Source organism: Peromyscus californicus, unplaced genomic scaffold (assembly GCF_007827085.1).
Source record: "Peromyscus californicus insignis strain IS unplaced genomic scaffold, ASM782708v3 Scaffold_7__1_contigs__length_154581171, whole genome shotgun sequence".
NCBI classification, from domain to species: Eukaryota; Metazoa; Chordata; class Mammalia; order Rodentia; family Cricetidae; genus Peromyscus; species Peromyscus californicus.
Genome location: NW_026294595.1, coordinates 15,214,553 through 15,233,713, shown reverse-complemented (window position 1 = coordinate 15,233,713; position 19,161 = coordinate 15,214,553). Strand labels below are relative to the sequence as shown.

Genomic DNA, 19,161 nt, shown 5'->3' with positions numbered 1-19,161 from the left:
TGTTTGAGACAGGGTCTTCACTGAAGCTGGAGTCACCACCTGGCCGGGCTTGTTGGTTCTGGTTCTACCTGTCTTGGCCCCTTCAGCCCTAGGGTCACAGACGCATGACATCACACCTAGCTTTTACATGAATTCTGGGGACCTAAACTCAGATCCTCATGATTGACAGCAGGCATTTGCTCACTGGGCCACCTCCCCAGGCCCTGGTAATACTTTCTTTCTTTCTTTCTTTCTTTCTTTCTTTCTTTCTTTCTTTCTTTCTTTCTTTCTTTCTCTTTCTTTCTTCCTTTCTTTCTTCCTTCCCTCCTTCCTTCCTTTCTCTCTCTCTCTTTCTTTTTTTGAGAATTCCCATTTAGTTTTTCATATAATTTCATATAATTTCCATTTCTCCCTCTGTGCTCATTGAGGCCATATTTTCCTTTGATTTTTTGAGTATATTTTCGGTTCATCTTTAAACATGTATACAGCTATGCTCAGGTCTTTGCTAATTCATGTCAGAACTTTGTTCTGTGATCTATCTTGCCTGTTAAAAGACATATTTTCCTACTTATTTCTAGATCTCCTGATTTTTTTTTATGTTTAGTTGATCTTCTTGTTTGTTTTTTGAGACAGGGTTTCTCTATGCAGCCCCGGCTATCCTGAAACTTGCTCTGTAGGCCATGCTGGCCTCAAACTCTGGGATTAAAAGTGTGTGATACCACCTCTACCTCCACCTCTGGGATTAAAAGCATGTGCCACCACACCAGACTGAGGCAAACTTCTCCTCCTCCTCTTCCTTCTTGTTTTGTTTCAGACAAGGTCTCACTGTGTAATCCTGGGTGGCCTAGAACTCACTTTGTAGACCAGGCTGGCATTGAACTCACATAGATCTACCTTTCTCTACCTCCCAAGTCCTGGCATTAAAAGCATGAACCACCACACCTGGCTGAACTCATTATCTTTAATTAAACCTTACTCTGGATTCTACTATCATCCTGTGAAGGGCACTGACTTACTCTAGAAGACAATTCCCTTTCTAGCTGGTTTTCTGGCCATTCTGTTGTTAGTCAAGAACCTTCCTCTTGACTGAGCTGGACTCTAGGCTGTCCTTTATACATAGCTTCTCCCGGGAGACTTAGAAGTCTTGTCTTAAGCCCACGAGGGCTCCCTGTGGGCCCTTCTACAGAGCACTGCTCTTAGATGCACGACCTGCTTGGCTTTTGGGTTGGAGATGACTCACACACAGACAGTATCTATGACCTCGTTGAGAATGCCATCAGGAAGCAAGGTCCTGCACTGTTTCTTCTCCAGGAATTGCTGGCCTCCAGTACAATGTCCAGCATTAAGCTGTGGAAGGGCCATCCTGGCCAGAGCAGAGATATGGAGAAACCTTGTTGCACCGGCAGCTGAGCTGAGAGCCATGCTCCAGGATGTGCTTTGTCACAATGGGTGGGGAGTGGCAGCAGGTCTTTAGAGAGCCCTTTCAGGCAGTGACTTCAAGTCAGCCAATACAATGACAAGTGAAGTAGTCGATAACACGTAAACTAGAAACCCAAGAAATAACCATGTGAGTGGATAATTTAGAAACATGAGTGTAAATCCAGCACCCTTTTATCTCAAGCTCTGCTTCCTGCAGTTTTGGTGGTCTCCTTGGCCAAAACACTGGAAATGGAAAATTCCACAAATTAACAGTTGACCGCTTTTAAGTTAGATGCCATTCTGAGTTAGCTGAAGAAATCCACATCTCCACTGGGGTACAGCCCACCCTTTTGTGCAGTGTGTCCACACAGGACCTGCTACCTGCTTGTTGGCTCTCACTAGCCAGCTAAGTTTTCATACTGATCATAATTTGCATTCAATAACCTTTATTCTATTCAGTCGTGTCCCCAAAGTATGAGGATGGTAATCTGACCTTTACAAAATGCCAGAGAAGCATAAAGTGCTTCCTTTAAGTGAAAAGGCAGGAGATTACACTAAATAAAAGTCTCGAGGTAGCCAAGAGCAACGCTAAGAACTCCCTTTCCGTAAAACTGTGAACGAAGTCTAGGCTAGTTCTGCCGTCCAACTTCACACTACAAAAGTTACAGCCACAGGGCGCCACAGGGCATATGCGCTTAGACGGAAAAGGAGTTAGATTTGTGAGCTCAGTACTGGCTGCAGTTTCAGACCGCTACGAGGGGCTTGGAACGCCCCTACTGATCAAGCAGCACAGTGTCTGATGTCACTGCGGCGGCGGCGGCGGCAGCAGCACTTGCCTCAAGTGGGGACTAGGAGAAGCAGCTAGCTCCCTGCTACACGCTTTAGTCAGGATCCAGAACGCCGGCGGCCGCAATCGACTTTGTGGAAGGCAGACTGGAGCTGCAGTTAGAGAGAACATCTTCTTTACAGTCTTGTGGAACAGACGGAAAAGCGTCTTAAGTGAAACCATTTACAGCGCTCCTGCATTCCCTGCCCTGGGAATGCTGTGGTTGTAGCCAGCCTGGGCTTAGAGCTGGGTTTAGAGTGGGCCCCTCAAGTGTCCCAAAGGAAACCAAGGCCCTCAAAGGTAAAGCCAGCAGTCCAGGGTGACAGCTTGTGATAGTAGTGGCTTAGCATCTAATGGAGGGGCTTCTTCCCTGAGGAGCAACATCGCTACGGATGCTGGAGGTAGAGGGTCACAATGGCTGCTAGCCAGCTGCATCTTTTCTCAGCCCCTGAACCCTCCTCCTGGGCTTGAGACACTGTTTGTGGCAGGGGCAGTTCTTCTGTCTCTCCCGTCACTGCCCTGATCACCTGTGCTCGTGGTCTAGTTAGGTCCCTGCTCCTTTATGCTAGGAAGTTCCAGAGCCCTTCTGCCACCTCCCAGGGCTGCAAGACAGATTCCCCAGCCTTTATGGAACCAAGGACATTATTGCCCTCTTCTCCTAGTTTCTCATTTCTCCAGCTGAGTGCCTCCAACCTCAACCCTGCCGGGATGGACCCAGGAGGCCCCATTGCCAGAGATACCACTTCCGAAGACCCCACTGCTGGAGAGTCTGAAATGCTCACTGCTGCTGGGGAGCCTGCTACTAAAGGCCCTGCTGCTAATGTCCCCTTGGTGTTCCCTCTGTTGGCACACGCTGCTCTGCAGATGAGCCTATGCCCTAAGATGCCCAAGTCCAGCTGAATGTGTTTAGTAGAGGTGTGAGGGGGTCAGTATGGTAATGCCTTGTCTCTGCACAAGGGTGGTAAGGGGTTTCCCTGGGTCCCCGTAGGCTCCTACCTGAGGACCTCTCCTCAGTAATGACAGCCTAGGCTCCTGTGAGACTAGGAGGTCCAGGACTCCTATGACTGGGGTCATCTCGGGCCTCAGGAAAGGCTGCATCCTTGAGCCACAGATCAGATGGCTCTGTGTGTAGACAGATCTACTCAAGGACAGTCTTGGCAACAAGGTTCAGCTTCTTCTAGTTGGGACATGAGGGCTGAGGTTCTCACTGTGCCCAGGCAAGGCACTGATGCCTGTCTTGGGGGCAGAGCAATGCCCACCTCCAGCAGATTCAAGGAGCTCACAGGTTTCTTAGGAATTCCATGGTATTCTTACAAGTTCGCTGCAATTTGACAAAGGGCCATCCTTTTCATCCTCCTAAGCTGAGAATCACACCTACCACCTCACGGTTTGGAGCTTGAAATGGCAAAAGGACGGTTACTGTATTTCTTGTGGGCAATGCCTTGGGAGCCCAGGAGCTCTCAGCAGTGGAGGGCTGGGCTCTCCACACCACCAGCTGTACTCAGGCCTCCTGTTTCTTCATAAGGTGTCACCACTTCAGTTTTCAAAAGAGAACTACTGTGCGTAGGACCGTCCTGGCTGGGACACGAGCAGCGCCATGCTCAAGAGTGTTTGTACCTTGGCTTCATGATAGGCCTGTCCTCCAAGCTGAGGGGTGGTCAGTTCTTCTGGGATCCCTCCCTTCTCCCCACTTGTCCACCTTAAGACCATGCAGGATAGAGTCTGAGCCAGACTGGAGAAATTGAGGATGGGGGAGTACAGGGAACATTTTCTGCGCCTGGTACTGCTCTCTGCAGCGAGTCCTTATCTGCACGGCTCTGACATGACATAAAGGCATTTTATCCATCCTGCCAAGAGGGATGAGGAGAAGGGACTTGGAGACATGCCTGTAAACAAGGGCCCGGCCAAGATCTGCGTATGGGAACCGAAAACTGGTTGGTTTCCTTGCTCCCACCCTGCCTTGACACCAAAGCACTTCCTGCAATGTCCAGTGCCCCTTGTGGATGGCCTGGGTCCTGAAGGGCTAGAGGCCTGTGCCCGGGTGTCATCAAGCCAGGAGCTGTCATCTCACATTCGGATTTGAGGAGTCCCAGAATGCCTCATTCACTCTGGCAGCCATCCGATCCTAACTTTCTTCATGACAGTCTCTAAACTAGGTCACAGTATCTAGGAAGTTGGCTCTGGCCAGGAGGCTAGATCAAAACCAGTAGAGGGGTCCCAGGCCCTTGGGCAGCAGTGAGACAATGTCCCTGGAGAGATAGACATCACCATCCCAGACGCCCTAACCTGTGTGTCTGCCACGCCTCCGTCTGTCTCATGCGGAGTCCAGCCAGGGCCTAAGAGTGGCGGGCCAGCGCCTCCTCTGACTTTTCTGCTCACCTATCCTGAGGTCATCTGCAGGTAGACAAGGACCTCAGGCCATGTCCCGGTACAGGACATGGACTTAATCTACCTGACCTACCCATATGTCTAGTTCAACTGAGACACCTGCAGCTAGGATGGCCTCCAGCAGACACACATCAGGGTCTGGCCAGCCCTCCCTCCTCCATGCCTTTCCCCGTTAGCTCCTCCTGCTTCTTGCTGAGCTCTCCCTGTCTCCTCCCCACACCTGAGTTCCCCTGGAGTCAACCGGCTCTGTTGCAGGCTTTTGGCTCCATGGACAGGGCCAGGCAGCAGCAGGTATGAAACAAGTTGGTGCACACTGAGTGTTATGTGACCGTGGCCAGTGGTTTTGCAGCAAGCTGTGTGTGACGGCCAGTGGGTGTACGATGAACAGTAAGTGGTCATAGTCGGCTGGTGTACAGTAGGTACTGTGATGGTGACCAGAGACTACACAGTGAGCTGTGTGTGACTGTGGCCAGCTGGTATGCGGTGAATGGCATGTGATCATGGCCGGCCAGTGTACAGCGAGCACTGTGTGACCTTGGCTGGTGAGTGTCCAGTGTGTAGTGCATGACAGTGTATGTTCGGTAGTGTGCATCGAGCAGTGAGACTGTGGCCAGCAGTAGTGCTATGGACCGGAGCACTGAGAAGTGAGGATGGCTTCCTGCTGCAGATGCCATGCTGAGTTCTGGCCGCTGGCCTCAGATCGGGCAGCTCCCTCGGGGACATATGGGTGGTCATATGCGGCCTGCTGGCCTCCTCACCAGTTACATTGCCACCTACCTGAGCATGGGGACACTTGTCTACAGCCAGTAGACATGACTAGAACAGAGACCAAAGAGGGACTGGACTACAGACAGAGCTAGCCTTGGTAGAGGACCTGTGTACCCGGAGTCCGGGGAGGCTGGGAGCTGATACCAGAGTGTAGCTCTCTGAAGGGATGGCAGGTCCAGGCATCATAGTGGGTGTTGTGGACCTCTAGGGGGCTAATGGCACTGCCCTTCTTGGGCCCTGATGCCTCCCATCAACTCTGTCCATCGAGCAGCCCTGATGATGGAGTACCAGGCTAGGTTCTGCTGTGAGGCAGAACAGCCAACAGACTGCTGTGTTGGTTGCTGTTGGTTCAGACCCAGAGAGCAGAGTCTGGTAAGAGGTGAGCCCAGCTCTGGGTGGCTCTGTAGAGGCTGTGTGCCGTAGGACCCTTTGAGGCAGTCAGGCATCCAGTAGAACACAGCCATCCTCAGCCACAGTGCCTGGACAATCACCACCCAAGCTCCCAGACACAAGGTTCCATGCCACCTACCACCTACCCTGACTGTGTGATGTTAATAGAGTTGACTTTGGGAGGTGTCCTGGCAGCAAGAGTCCCTGCCTGGGTTTGTGAAGTCCTCAAAGCGTAGGTGGCTGAGCCAGCTCAGAGCTTAAAGGATAACGTGGCGTTCATTGGGCTACTACCCAATGTCCCCGTGCCTAGCCCCATCCTCCCGTGGGCTGTCTCAGGGCCTCTCTTACAGCTCTTAGAGCCATGTTAGTATAAGCATGAAGACAGCTGGGAAGACATCAGTGGTCAATCCTAAGTTCCCAGGACCCCTCCTAAACACGTACGGATTGTCACTGGGCCCTTGCGCCGGACGTTCCCAGGACTAGACATGGCGCTTCTGAAGAGTCTGTGATTTGTCTGCTCTGAACTTCAGTGAGTCTGTTTCTCTAGGCTGTAGCTTTCCCTCCTCCACCATGTGTTCCTGTGAAGCAGGGCCTGGGGTCAGAGGTCAGGCTCTGGCCAGGGGCCATCTGTCTTGCTGTCCCAGACTTGCCAGCGAGACCTTCTGCCAGCAAGCCCAGGATGTCCTTATAGCAACAGCTGTGAACTTGGGCATGACCTAGTCCCAGGTCTGGGGAGGGGTGGGGCCGGAGACCATCAGGGGGCGTGTATAAAAGGTCCTCAAAGCAGCCAGAGGAGAGGTAGAAGGCCCCCAAAGTCAGCACTGTGCTCCCTTGGCTTCTCGGCTCTGGAGCTCTTACGTGGTGTCCCTGCCCAGGGGGTGCTTGCCATAGCCACTCCCTGGAGCCTACCCTCTTGTGGCTTTGCAGAATGTCACAGAACTTGCTTATCTCATTCATTCAGATGAACGCCTCTCTGCATCCTGTTTTTTCTATGTCATAAGAACAGGAAGCAGCAATTGTTTGCAATGTGCGTCAGCATACCCCTGGCCCTGGCCGTGTCTTGGTGGTGCCCAGCCTGATAGGGACCCACTCCTGCCCGCATGCACGGCCCCCTCCAGCCTGAGACACTTGGGGCATCTAGGGTCCCTCCAGTGTGTACGTGGGAGACTGATCACTAGGGAAGTTACCATGGGGACTTTTGCCATGAACTGGGCCACATCCTCCAGAAGGACAAGGCTGTTATGGCCACTGGGGTTCAACAATGGAAAGGACAGTACTCACTAGGTCCATAGGGAACTATGGGAAGGGAGCTTCCGGTGACAGCCTGGGAGGTCATCAAGGGGAGGGGTGCCTTCAGGCTGTAGCCCAGAGGGTCTGGTGACAGAGGAAGGCCTAAGAGATACAATGGGCTTCAGCTTTGATGCCGGGGCCACTGGAGAGACAATAGGCACAGCTTGTTCTGTCTTGTCTTCATAACGTTTTTCCAACGGCCCCGCCAGCAGGTATTGGGCCGGCCATGGTTGGCAGGGTATGAAGGGAAGCAGCAAGGCCCCTTAGAAAGCTAGGGAGCTAGGTGTGGTGGCGCACCTCTTTAATCCCAGCACTGGGGAGGCAGAGGCAGGTGGATCTCTGTGAGTTCAAGGCCAGCCTGGTCTACAGAGTGAGTTCCAGGACAGCCAGGGCTACGTAGAGAGACTGTGTCTCAAAAACCAGAAAACTAAGAAAAAAAGAGAAAGCTATGGAGACCCAATGGGGAGAGGGGTGGGCAAGGCTCTGGGCAGGTCAGAGCTGACACTGAAATGGAAAGGGTAGGGAACAAAAATCACAGATATTGCCTTGTGGACCTGGACGGTCAGCTCCACCACCCCCCCAAAACACACACACACACTCACTTACCAGAAAGGTTGAGCTGAATCTATTGAACTTTAAAAAAAAAATGACCCTTTTATTTATTTATTTGTTTGCTCTTTATTGATTTGAGACAAGTGTCACTCTATAGTCCTGGCTGGCATATAAACCATAATGACCTCAAACTTGTAGGAATTCTACTTCTTCTTACCAAGTGCTGAGATTGCAGAAGTCTGCTGTCGTTCCCAGTTCCCAGGGTTTTGTCACTGTTGTTGTTTGTTTTTGTTTTTGTTTTTCCTAATTTATTCAATGTGTGAGGGTGTTTTGTCTGTGTGTGTGTGTGTGTGTGTGTGTGTGTGTGTGTGTGTGTGTGTGTGCGCGCGCACAAGGGGGCTTGAAGAGAAGGACATTGGCTCCCCTGGGCTGGAGTTACAGATGGTTGTGAGCCACCATGTCAGCGTGGGGAACTGAACCCAGGTCTTGTGGAAGAGAAGTCAGTCTTCTTATCCACTAAGCCGTCTCTCCAGCCCCTAGCTCCCAGTTACTGAGGCAAGTAAGTCTAAGATTGGTCACCTTCAACACTGCTTGTACGCCGCCGTACAGTGTGTGGTATAGACACGGACACGTGGCCTTCACGCCCCCTGTCCTCAGTACTGCTTCACCCTGTACACCTGAGGCTGCTTTGAAAACTGCCTCAAGACCAGGCATGGTGGTACACACTTTTAATCCCAGCACTCAGGAGGCGGAGGCAGGTGGATCTCTGTGAGTTCAAGACAAGCCTCGTCTACGTAGTCAAACCCTGTCTCAAAACAAAAACCAAAAAGAAAAAGAAAACTGCCCAAAGCCATGTGTATGGCACATGGCTGTAAGTCCAGCATGGGAGAGGCTGAACAAGGCGACCTCTGTAGTCAAGACCAGAGTAAAGCCTGGCACATAGTAAGACCCTGTGGGTAGAAGATAAAGGGCTTTGGGCTGGAGGGTGGCTCGGCTCTTACGAGCACTTACTGTTCTTCAGAGGACCTGTTCTTTATTCCCAGTGCCTCCATGGTGGCTCCAAAACCATCTGAAACTCTAGTTCCCAGGGATTTAATGCCCTCCTCTGGTCTCTGCAGGCATCAGCTAATACAGACATATATGCAGGCGAAGCACCCATACACAAAAAAAATTTTAATTAAATTTAAGATTAATTAATTAAAAATAAAGAACAAACAAGCAAAAAAAAATCCTACCTGTTTTATTGAGTACAGAACATGGAAACAAAACAAACTAATCCAACTCAGTGGGCGCCCATGGGTATACGCCCACACAACATGTTCCACTCACCCTGCCCGTTCCCATCCCAGGGGCCACTGCCCACCCAGCAGCCCAGATACTTTATACACTGTCTACAGCTAACCTGGATCGTCCGTGTGGTGAACACGCACACAGGGCTGGGACATGTCCTTCCTGTCCTGTGTGGATGGCCCACAGGTTTTGTGAGATCAGTCTGGGGACGCTGTGTATAGGGTTCTGTGCCATTATGAGTCTTCATTCATCACCTAGGAATGGATGCTGGGCCTCACCTCCACTTGTGCTAAGTCCACGGCAGTGACAAGGCCGTGGTTCAGGTCACTTAATTTTTTTAATAATGTTTTATGGCTTTGTACATAAACTTCTTACACCAGGTTTACCACCAAGAAATCTGATGTTTTAATGCCATTAAGTGACTTTTTTTTTCCTTTCTTTTTTCTTTTCCTTTTTTTAAATTTTTTGAGACAGGGTTTCTCCGTGTAGTTTTGGTGCCTTTCCTGGAACTCACTTTGTAGACCAGGCTGGCCTCGAACTCACAGAGATCCGCCTGGCTCTGCCTCCCGAGTGCTGGGATTAAAGGCGTGCGCCACCACCGCCCGGCGCAATTGGTTTTTAATATTGGCCTTGTGTAAAATATCTGTGTCAAACTTACTAATTCTTTTTTTTTTTTTTGGTTTTTTGAGACAGGGTTTCTCTGTGTAGCTTTGCGCCTTTCCTGGGACTCACTTGGTAGTCCAGGCTGGCCTCGAACTCACAGAGATCTGCCTGGCTCTGCCTCCCGAGTGCTGGGATTAAAGGCGTGCGCCACCACCGCCCGGCCCAAATTTACTAATTCTAATCTGTCTTCAGATTCTTCGTGGCTTTCTATGTAAAATTAATGTGTTGTCAGTAACTCGGGATATCTTTTGTTTTTAGTTTGTTGTTGTTGTTGTTGTTGTTTTTCCTTTCCAAGTTTGATGGCTTCTTCTTCTTCTTCTTCTTCTTCTTCTTCTTCTTCTTCTTCTTCTTCTTCTTCTTCTTCTTCTTCTTCTTCTACCTATACCTTCTTCTTGCTACCTATACTGCTTGGGGCCATAATTTCATCCAGGGGGCACACTAACATTGAGCCCCACATTTGTGGGTGCATTTTGACACTCTAGTACCCCATTAAGGACAGTCCCCCTGTTCTGGTTCCCAGTTATTCTCTAAATCATGGGCAGAAGTGGATTTCATGTTTGTTTTGTTTTTCGAGGCAGGGTTTCTCTGTGTAACAGCCCTAGCTGCCTGGAATTCACAGAGATTCGACTGCCTCCACTTCCCTAGGGCTGGGGTTAAAGGCACGGGCCATCACCACCCGGCTTGCAGAAGTGGATTTTTAAAAATATGTTACACTAACGCCAGGTGTTGTTTAGGAGTTTGTTCCCTCTCATCGCATGGGGTTCGGGGACTGAGTTTATGTTCTCAGGTTTGGCAGCTAGAGCCTTTACCATCTTGCCTGCACCAGAAGCGGATTTTATGAATTGCTTTTCTACATCTGATGAGAGTGCCATAGTTTTTCTCCTTTACTGCGTTTGTGGGCTAAATTCACTGAGGACTTTGCATCGTTAAATTGGCCTGGCTTTCTGGCACAAAACCCGTGCACTGTATTTCTACTGGCGCCTGTGTGAGGTCTAGAATGGTAGAGAGTAGAGGGAAGGGGGATGCTGTGCCACAGTGCTTTTGACTGGAGGGTGGGCCCTGCCCAGAAGCAAGCCAAAGAGCAGTGGCCTGTGAGGGGCTGCTCACTGTGGAAGAGCTCTCACCACTGGATAGGCAGTCCTGAGTCCTGAGAGCATCAGCCTGGCCTGGACAACAGAGGAGACCACGTGTCTTTAGAAGTGGAGAACGATGCTGTGGTCAGTTGGCCCAGTGCTGGGAGGACTTAGTTCCTGGGTAGTTGGCACAGAATTCCTACTCGTGTTTTATCCATCATAACTTGTCTTGCTGCATGTAAGCAGAAAAGTAGCTGCCTACTGTCTGGAGCAGGGCTATGTGCTAGCAGGCTCTTCAGTGACCACAAGTTGGTGACAGATCAGCCTGGCCAGTCATAGAGCAAAATGTGCTACTAACTGAAGGTGTCGATGAAGAAGCAGAAATAACAGGGACACCTGTCAGAAAACAGGACTGTCTCACAGATGCCAGCCAGGTGAGGCAGGCCCTGTGACACACAGACAGAGTGTCGGGGCTTGCGAGGTGTGGAGCATGGAGCACTCACAAAGCTTAAGTGAGCATAGAGTGACCAGTCCTTGGACGGGTCCAGAGCCTTGAGATGGGAACTGGGAGCATCCCAGCAGCTGAGGCCTTACTCAGCCTGCTGTAGATGGGGTTCCAGGACCCCAATAAAAGAGAGATGGAAAATTGGACTTTGGAGAGTTCCTAGGAGACATTGCCATAGAAGAAGAAACAGCATGGGGACAGAGAACCTCTGTGGCTTTTGTTCCTGAGTTGGAGGGCACTGGAGTGAGGGTCAGGGTGTTTTGAAGTGTTGGGAGTAAACTGGAGGATTGGTTTATGGTTATGACCAGGGTCATCATCGTTAAGGTCAGTGTTAGGGCATGTTAGGATATTCTGATGGAAGTCAAGGGGAAGAGGAACTGGAATCTGGGGAGAAACTAGGCAAAAGCAATGAGACTTGGAAACACAGGGGTTTGGTTAGGTGTGTTGTGTTCCTCAGAGTTGGGGACTTGGAGTTCACGGTGGTATTGGCTGTTGAGATCATGCATCTCACTACAAGATTCCTGGTGTGATGTTATCGCTTAAGAACATCCAAGCCCTGAATGTCGAGTTCTGGCATCAGGAAGGGTCTTAGTTTTTAACAGGTTCCTAGGGATGTCTGAAACCACTCAACGTCAGGGCCCAGGGCCTCTTAGCAGCGTAAGAAAGAAGATTTAGGTCACACAGAGCTGGCCCGCTGCTCAGCTGCATGGAGGGGTGGGGAGGAAGTGTCCAGTGGTATCACTTGAATAGCAGGCATGGAGTGAGAAAGAGCATTTGGGGGTGGGTGACTAGGAGTGGTCTAGGAGTATGGAGAACAGCAGTAGCTGGTGGGCACGGTCACTGAGCCAGCGTCCCAAGGGACTTTTAACAGTGCACTAAGAAGGTCATGACAAGGACAGAAGCTGAACTGTTCCAGAATGTATAAGCCAGACTCTAGTGTGTGGGGTCCAGCCATGCCAGTTCGGGATGCTGGCTGCTGGTGGAGAATAAAATGGCCAGGAAGGACTGTGGAAGCAGGACTTGAGGAGAGGGCGGCCGCACAGGTTTCAGGGACTGGGGGAGGTAAACTGAGGTCAGAATAGATAAGGCATATCACATTAGGTTTATTCAAAACAAGGTTAATTTAGTGTAAGAAACTAAAAACTGCAACTGCTGAAAGAAAGCATTCAAGGTATCATCACGAGCAAAGACTTTCTGGAAAGGACTCCGACCAGGAAATAATAGCCAGAACTGACAAGTAGGATTATTGCATGAGATTAAAACGCTTCTTCACAGCAAAAGATTTTTTTTTTTCTGAGACAGGGTTTCTCTGTGTAGATTTGGAGCCTGTCCTGGATCTCGCTCTGTAGGCCAGGCTGGCCTCGAACTCACAGAGATCCACCTGGCTCTGCCTCCCGAGTGCTGGGATTAAAGGCGTGCGCCACAGCCGCAGCCACCACAACCGGGCCCTCACAGCAAAGGAAACAAGAAAAGGAGTAAAGTCTCTGTCTTCGGCCGCCCGCGGCAGAGGAGTCGCTGCCACGTCTGTGCATCTGCAATGGGTGGTCATTGGAACTGCTCAGGCGTACAGCACTGAGCCCAGTAATCTGAATGCCCACAACTCCTTCTGCTACAACGGGCTGATTCACTGCAAGACTGTGGAAGTGGAGCCCAGGGCTGAGGGCAAAGGGGTCATGATGGTCATGAGGTCAGCAAAAACCAGTCACTCCTGCACGGGCCACCCTCAGCAGCATCAGACAAATGATCCACAAGAACAAGTACCGCCCGGGTCTGCACATGGCAGTCATCTGCAGGGCCAGTGCCATCCTGCCAAGCCAGAAGCCTGTAGTGGTGAAGAGGAAACGGACTTGCCCGGCCAAGAGATCCTGAGCCCTACACCCCAGAAGCAATAGAGTCCACTGGCTTTTTCAACCACCACTACCGAAAAAGGAGAAGAGGAAGAGGAGGAGGAAGGAGAGGAGGAGGGGAAGGAAGAGGACAAGGAGGAGGATAGAGGGGGTTGAAGAGATACCTCAGCAGTTAAGAAAGCATACTGCTCTTGCAGAGGACCAGGGTTCAGTTCCCAGCACCTACGTCAGGTGGCCCACAATCTCCTTTAACTCTAGATGCAAAGAATTGAATGTCTTTTTCTGGTCTCCACAGGTCCTACACACGTACTCAAACCACAGACACACACACATACATATACACATGACTAAAAGTAAAAATAAAAATAAAGAGTAAAGAAGAACAGAAAAATAATCTTTGGCAACTAAACACCTGCTGGGGAAAAAATGAAAAAACAAACAAACAAAAATCCAATCAATAAATGACCAAATTAATTGAACACAGTTCTCAAAGGAAGAGATAGAAATGGCTAATAAATAGATTAAAAGTGTTCAACATCCTTAGCCATCAGAAAAATATAAATCAGAACTGCATTGAGATTCTACCTCACCCCACCCCAGAACGAATGGCTATCATCAAGACAATGAACAGTGTCAAATACCAGCTGGGATGCAGGGAGAAAGAAACTATTATACTGTTTATAGAAATGGTAACTGAGCCGGGCGGTGGTGGCGCACACCTTTAATCCCAGCACTCGGGAGGCAGAGCCAGGTGGATCTCTGTGAGTTCGAGGTCAGCCTGGGCTACCAAGTGAGTTCCAGGAAAGGCGCAAATCTACACAGAGAAACCCTGTCTCAAAAAACCAAAAAAAAAAAAAAAAAAAAAAAAAAAGAAAGAAATGGTAACTGAACACCACTATAGAAATTAATTCAGAGTTTTGACACAGGAGAGAGATTAGAATGGACAGAGGGGTTTGGGGTTGTTGGTTTGTTTGTTTGTTTGTTTGTTTGAGAGACAGGGTTTCTCTGTGTAGCCCTGGCTATCCTGGAACTTGCTCTGTAGACCAGACTGGCCTCGAACTCAGAGATCCGCCTGGCTCTGCCTCCTGAGTGCTGGGATTAAAGGCGTGGGCCACCACCGCCCGGCTTTTCTTTAGTCATTTTAGGCATTTGTTCTCTGAGCACATGCTCAGTCTACATCCTGTTGCCCACTAGTCTCTGAACATTACCATTTTGGGTGGCTCACTTCTTGGTATGTTTTTTAATTGACATTTTCCCCTGGTGGCACACAACTGGATGTCCTTATCAGTGATTAAACAGCGTCTGTGCTTTGCTTCTACAAATAATTAGCACTAGAGATTGTTCAGCTGGAACCTCCAGCTCATTCCTGCTTGATCAGAAAGCCCATTCCTGTCTCTCCAAACCGCCCTCTCAGAGAATCTCCAACAAAGAAAAGGCACCAAAAAGCCCAGTTCCACATTCTTGGTGGCTCCTCCCCTGAAGTTGCCAGCCGCCCAAGCCCCCACCTAAAGCATTCAGTTTTTGACCATACTTGAGCACAAACCCAGCTTGTGGGGACACACCATCACTCCCTCACCTACAGGGTATATAAGGTCCCTGGTTTAGTTGGGCCATGTGACTTCTCCAGCTTCCATCTCTGGGGCTGGAGGACTCACCCGGGAGTTGCTTTGCTCAAATATACCTGTTGTTTTGCTTTTTCAATTCAGCTTGATCTGGCTTACTGCATCAGCAGAGATTCCTATTATCATGTTACATAAAAACCTATTAAAGATGACTTCCAAGACCCATGTCCCAAGATGGAACCCATGCTTAGTGAGATGGTTTCCTTTGATTCCTGGAGTACAAGTAGACAGACAAGCTTCCCTTCTGCACTCCTGGGTATCCTTAGGAGGGTCCTAGATGCTCATCTTGTGTACTACCACTGGGAGTCAGTCCCTCCAGACAGCCTTGGAGTCTCTTCCATGCTTATGTTATCTCATCGGATTTTCTTTCCTGGTACTCAGCAGCCATTGCTCGGTGTTGATGTGGAGCATTGTTAAGTGTTCCCTGAGGTCTGTTTTGTTGTCAAGATCACAATGATTTTAAAGCTACATTAGAGCCTTACAGGTGATCTTGGAGTATCCTTTGAGGGCACTGTCTGCACATTGGGCACTGGGGACTACCTTCCCCAGAGTAATGAGTGTGTGGCCTCTGTGCTGAGGACAGCCTACTTGACATGCGTGGAGCAGGTCTTCTTGCCCTTGAGCGGCCAGATCCTGCTGGTGTACAGATGAGGCTTGGCTTAGGGAAGGTGTTTGGTGGAGGTGGGTGACATCAGAAATTCAGATGAAGAAATGCTTTCCCAGGCAAGAGTTCCAGGCTGTGCCAAGTCCTACGAGGCAACTAGAGATCAGGAAAGTGAGAGAGGCGATGAGTGACCCTGAACCCTGGGAATCCAGGCAATGGCATGAGGCCCAGGTACCATTCAAGATGTCTCTTTGATATTCCCCTCCACCCTGGAGCCCTGTCCTGCAACCACTGGCTCAGGGGCAAGTTTGTGGCCTAGGCTTAGCTGCCAGTGGGGCCCTGGGAAAGTCACCAGGGCTTGTGTGGTATCTCATTAGACCCAGAGTAAGGAGACATCTGAGCTGGGAGGAGGCATGTCCCCTCCACAGTGGTCTTAGGAGCCACATAAGCTATTTCTGTCCCAGCATTAGAGTGGCCTTCCTCCAGCTGTTCCCCTCCTTTTTGTCCTGAGTGACTTACTCATGAGCCAACAGCTCCCCTTAGTAGGTCATGGCTTGGCTTGTTGTAGGGATATAGAGACCCCTTGCTCTCTGCAGCTCAGGGCCCTGGGTGTTACTGGATGCCAGTTCTGTCTCACCGTCGTCTAGAAGGTTCGGATCCTCTTTAGTGTGTGGTCTAGAAGCCTACGATGCAGTTAAGGTACAGTGGTATAAAAGCTGAAGGAAAGGTTTGTGTCTGCATTAGTAAGACCACAAAATGTGTCTTCTGGGAAGGATCCCCTCGGTGTAGCTGAGAGGTGAGAAGAATTTGACCAGACGTATTCCCAGTGCCTAGGCATTGACTTTGTTCTTTGGACATTAAGCATCAATTTGTTGGGGTGCAAGGCAAATCTGATAGACCAGCCCAGAACAAAATCTTCCTGGGCTTTTCTTTCTCGTGAGCAAAAAGGTGGCCATTGTTGCTCACCTTGTGGCCTTGTTCCTACCTTCCTGGAAAGTGGAGCTACACTTGCTCTGGCAGAGCTGGGCTGCAGCATTCAGGTCCCTGCTGCTGTTCTCAGAGCTGAGCTGCAGCATGCGGGCCCCTGCTGCTGGTCTCAGAGCTGGGCTGCAGCATTCGGGTCCCTGCTGTTGGTCTCAGAGCTGGACTGCAGCATGAGGGTCCCTGCTGCTGTTCTCAGAGCTGGGCTGCAGCATTCGGGTCCCTGCTGCTGGTCTCAGAGCTGAGCTGCAGCATGCAGGCCCCTGCTGCTGGTCTCAGAGCTGGGCTGCAGCATGCTCTCTGCTGCTGGTCTCAGAGCTGGGCTGCAGCATGCTCTCTGCTGCTGGTCTCAAAGCTGGGCTGCAGCACACAGGTCCCTGCTGCTTCTCAGAGCTGGGCTGCAGCACACAGGTCCCTGCTGCTTCTCAGAGCTCTCAGAGGAACAAATGGCTGCTGCTCCTATCTTGGAAGCATTGACACCCTCCCTGGGTCTGACAAGTTCCCATGCACTCTGGGAACTCCCCCTCTTACATCCTGTGGAGTTGCCTGGAGTTTCTGGTGGGGTGTAGAACAGTGCTGTGTCTGTGAATATGTCTCCATCCACATATCTCTCAGTTCTGAGGAATGATCCACCAGAAGCTGTCATGGCTCAGAATAATCTTGGCAGTGGGTGTCCATAGCGATAAGGTGCAGCCAAGATGTGTGTACAGTGCCAGCTGGCTGCATGGACCCTACTGCATAGGATCACACCGGCAGCTGCTTTAAACCCTCGTTAGTTCCTGTATGCATATGGAAGCCAGGGGCCGTGGGGATACCTCGCCACTCTTGTTTCAGCCCTTGGTTCTATTCCCAACTCTGCAGTTAGGGGGTTAGATCAATGACAGGCAGTGTCCGGTTCTGGTGCTTTCTTTTCACACTCCTGATCCAGGTATGGCTGGCACGTAGTGATTTATGAGTCTGTGACCATCACTGCCCCTCAGACAAGTGCAGCCCTTTGTCTGGCCTAGAACAAGCTCCCGTCTTTATGGGATAATTAGTGTGGACAATGACCAGGGCCCAGGGCCTTGAGGCTCAGCGGAGCAGAATGGAATCTCAGTGGCATGAAAAGTCATGGGGAGGCATGGATGGTGGCTGAATAGCGACAGTTACCTTCTGAATAGATTAATTTTTAAAACCTCTGTGCAAGTGGGGAAGGCTGCAAGGGGCCTCTGAGGAGGAGACAGAGTGACAATGAGGTATTGTGACTCTGCAGCTCCGGGAGGAGGCCTGGCAGGGGTTCGCTGCACTGGATGACCCTCTGGCCAGGCTGCTGGACATACGCTCCCTGGAGGCTTGAATGGCCCCTGAGCTGCAGACACAGCCACACCCACAGTCAGTGTAGGTGAGAAAGTGAGTCATTGCTCCTTGCCCAGACCAACCAGACCCCTGTAGTCCACTGCGACTGCTCAGGGTGAATGTGTCTGAGAGCACCCGGCCAAGGCTCTGCTTGACTCTCAGCCTCCTGTGAGCTGTGTAGATTGGACTCGGTCCACTCACCTTCCCACCACCTTCTACCTACTGGCCCAGGTCCGAGGTCCTGAGCTATCAGCCCAGGCCTGCCCCAAGCTCCAAGCCTTTCCCCAAGCTAAGTGCCACATCCTGATGGCCTCCGGACAGTCGGTTTTGGGTATTCCCACCCAGCTCAACGCTGACACATTTGCAGGCGGTGCAGTCAAGGTCCTCAGCCAGAGTTCCCCCAAGGCTGGTGAAGTCAATGGTCAGTGTCTTCCAGCTGCAGGACGCAGACAGGGAGCTCCTTCCTGGTTCATATCCACCATCTCCGCCATGAGGGCAAATTCAAAGAAGTGCGTGACCCTGCATACCTCTGGTGGCCTTCAGGAAAAGGGGCTGGGACTCTCCTCTACCTCTTGGGGCATGTGTTCAGTCGGGCAGACAGAAGCCAGAATGGAGGCTGTTTGTAACACCGCTATAGGACTGTATGGAGACAAGGATGGAGACTTCAGGGACTGGGCCCCAGGAGCCTCTCATATTACTTCATCTAAGAAAAGGTATCAAGATGTAGACCCCTCGCCCATGTTACTACCCAGACCCCTGCTCATTGCTGGCCCAGAGGAGCCCTTCTGCGGATGCCTACCTCATGCTCTGACGGTTAGGCATGAGCACATGTGACGTGCGGCGAAGCCACCTGCCTGAGCTGGCACTCCACTCTCCTCCCTTTTGACCTTTTGTCCACTGATGAATCCATCTGTTTGCGTGTCCTGGGCATAGCCTCAGCCTGAGCACGGCAGAGGCAGCCCAGACAGAAACAATGGAAGGGCAGAGACAACCCAGTGTGTTCTGTCTCCGGGTAAGAACTTGTAGGCTTTCGGCCTTGTGGGTTTTGGGTCACCTTTGTTAGCTCTGCTGTCTCTGGTGTAAGCCCAGGAGATTACGAGAGGGATACCTAGTCCTAAAATTCCATATTCAAAGCCCCAGGCCCAGGAGGCCCAGGTGGTGACTAGGTGTGTCTGAGGCACATGGAGATGGAGAGAGGCTTCTGGTCGCTGCTATGGCTGTGGTAGCATCATGCGGCCCAAGCTGAACAGAACCCAGCTTGTGGCCGGCTAGAGGTGCCTCAAGTGGGATGTGGCCCAGGAGCGCCTGCTATACCCAGTGAGGCCATCACTTTAGGAGGCCATCATCACAGGCATCTTGGCTTCCACCCCGTTGCTGTTGGGATTCAAAGATGAGCACACTTCAGGGCCAGTGCCCTGGGAGGTCACCACCCTTACTATTGTGATTTAGGTGTTAGGCACCAGGAGCCACCTGGGGCTCTGAGACCTTGGTTGGCTCTGGGAGGTGGCCCATGTGTCAGCAGCACCATGACCCACATAGCTTCATTTCCTGTCACACCTGCCTCTCGAAAGTAGTGAAGGGCACTGAGGAACCAAGATGGCCACACACCCAGGAACAATGTGGGGTTGG

The 19,161-nt window shown here is 50.9% G+C and overlaps 1 long non-coding RNA gene across 3 annotated transcripts in view; it reads left to right on the top strand.

The window, feature by feature from the left end:
- Positions 1–19,161, top strand: part of LOC128100744 (uncharacterized) — a 60,721-nt gene that overhangs the window by 10,614 nt on the left and 30,946 nt on the right. The window lies entirely within an intron of this gene.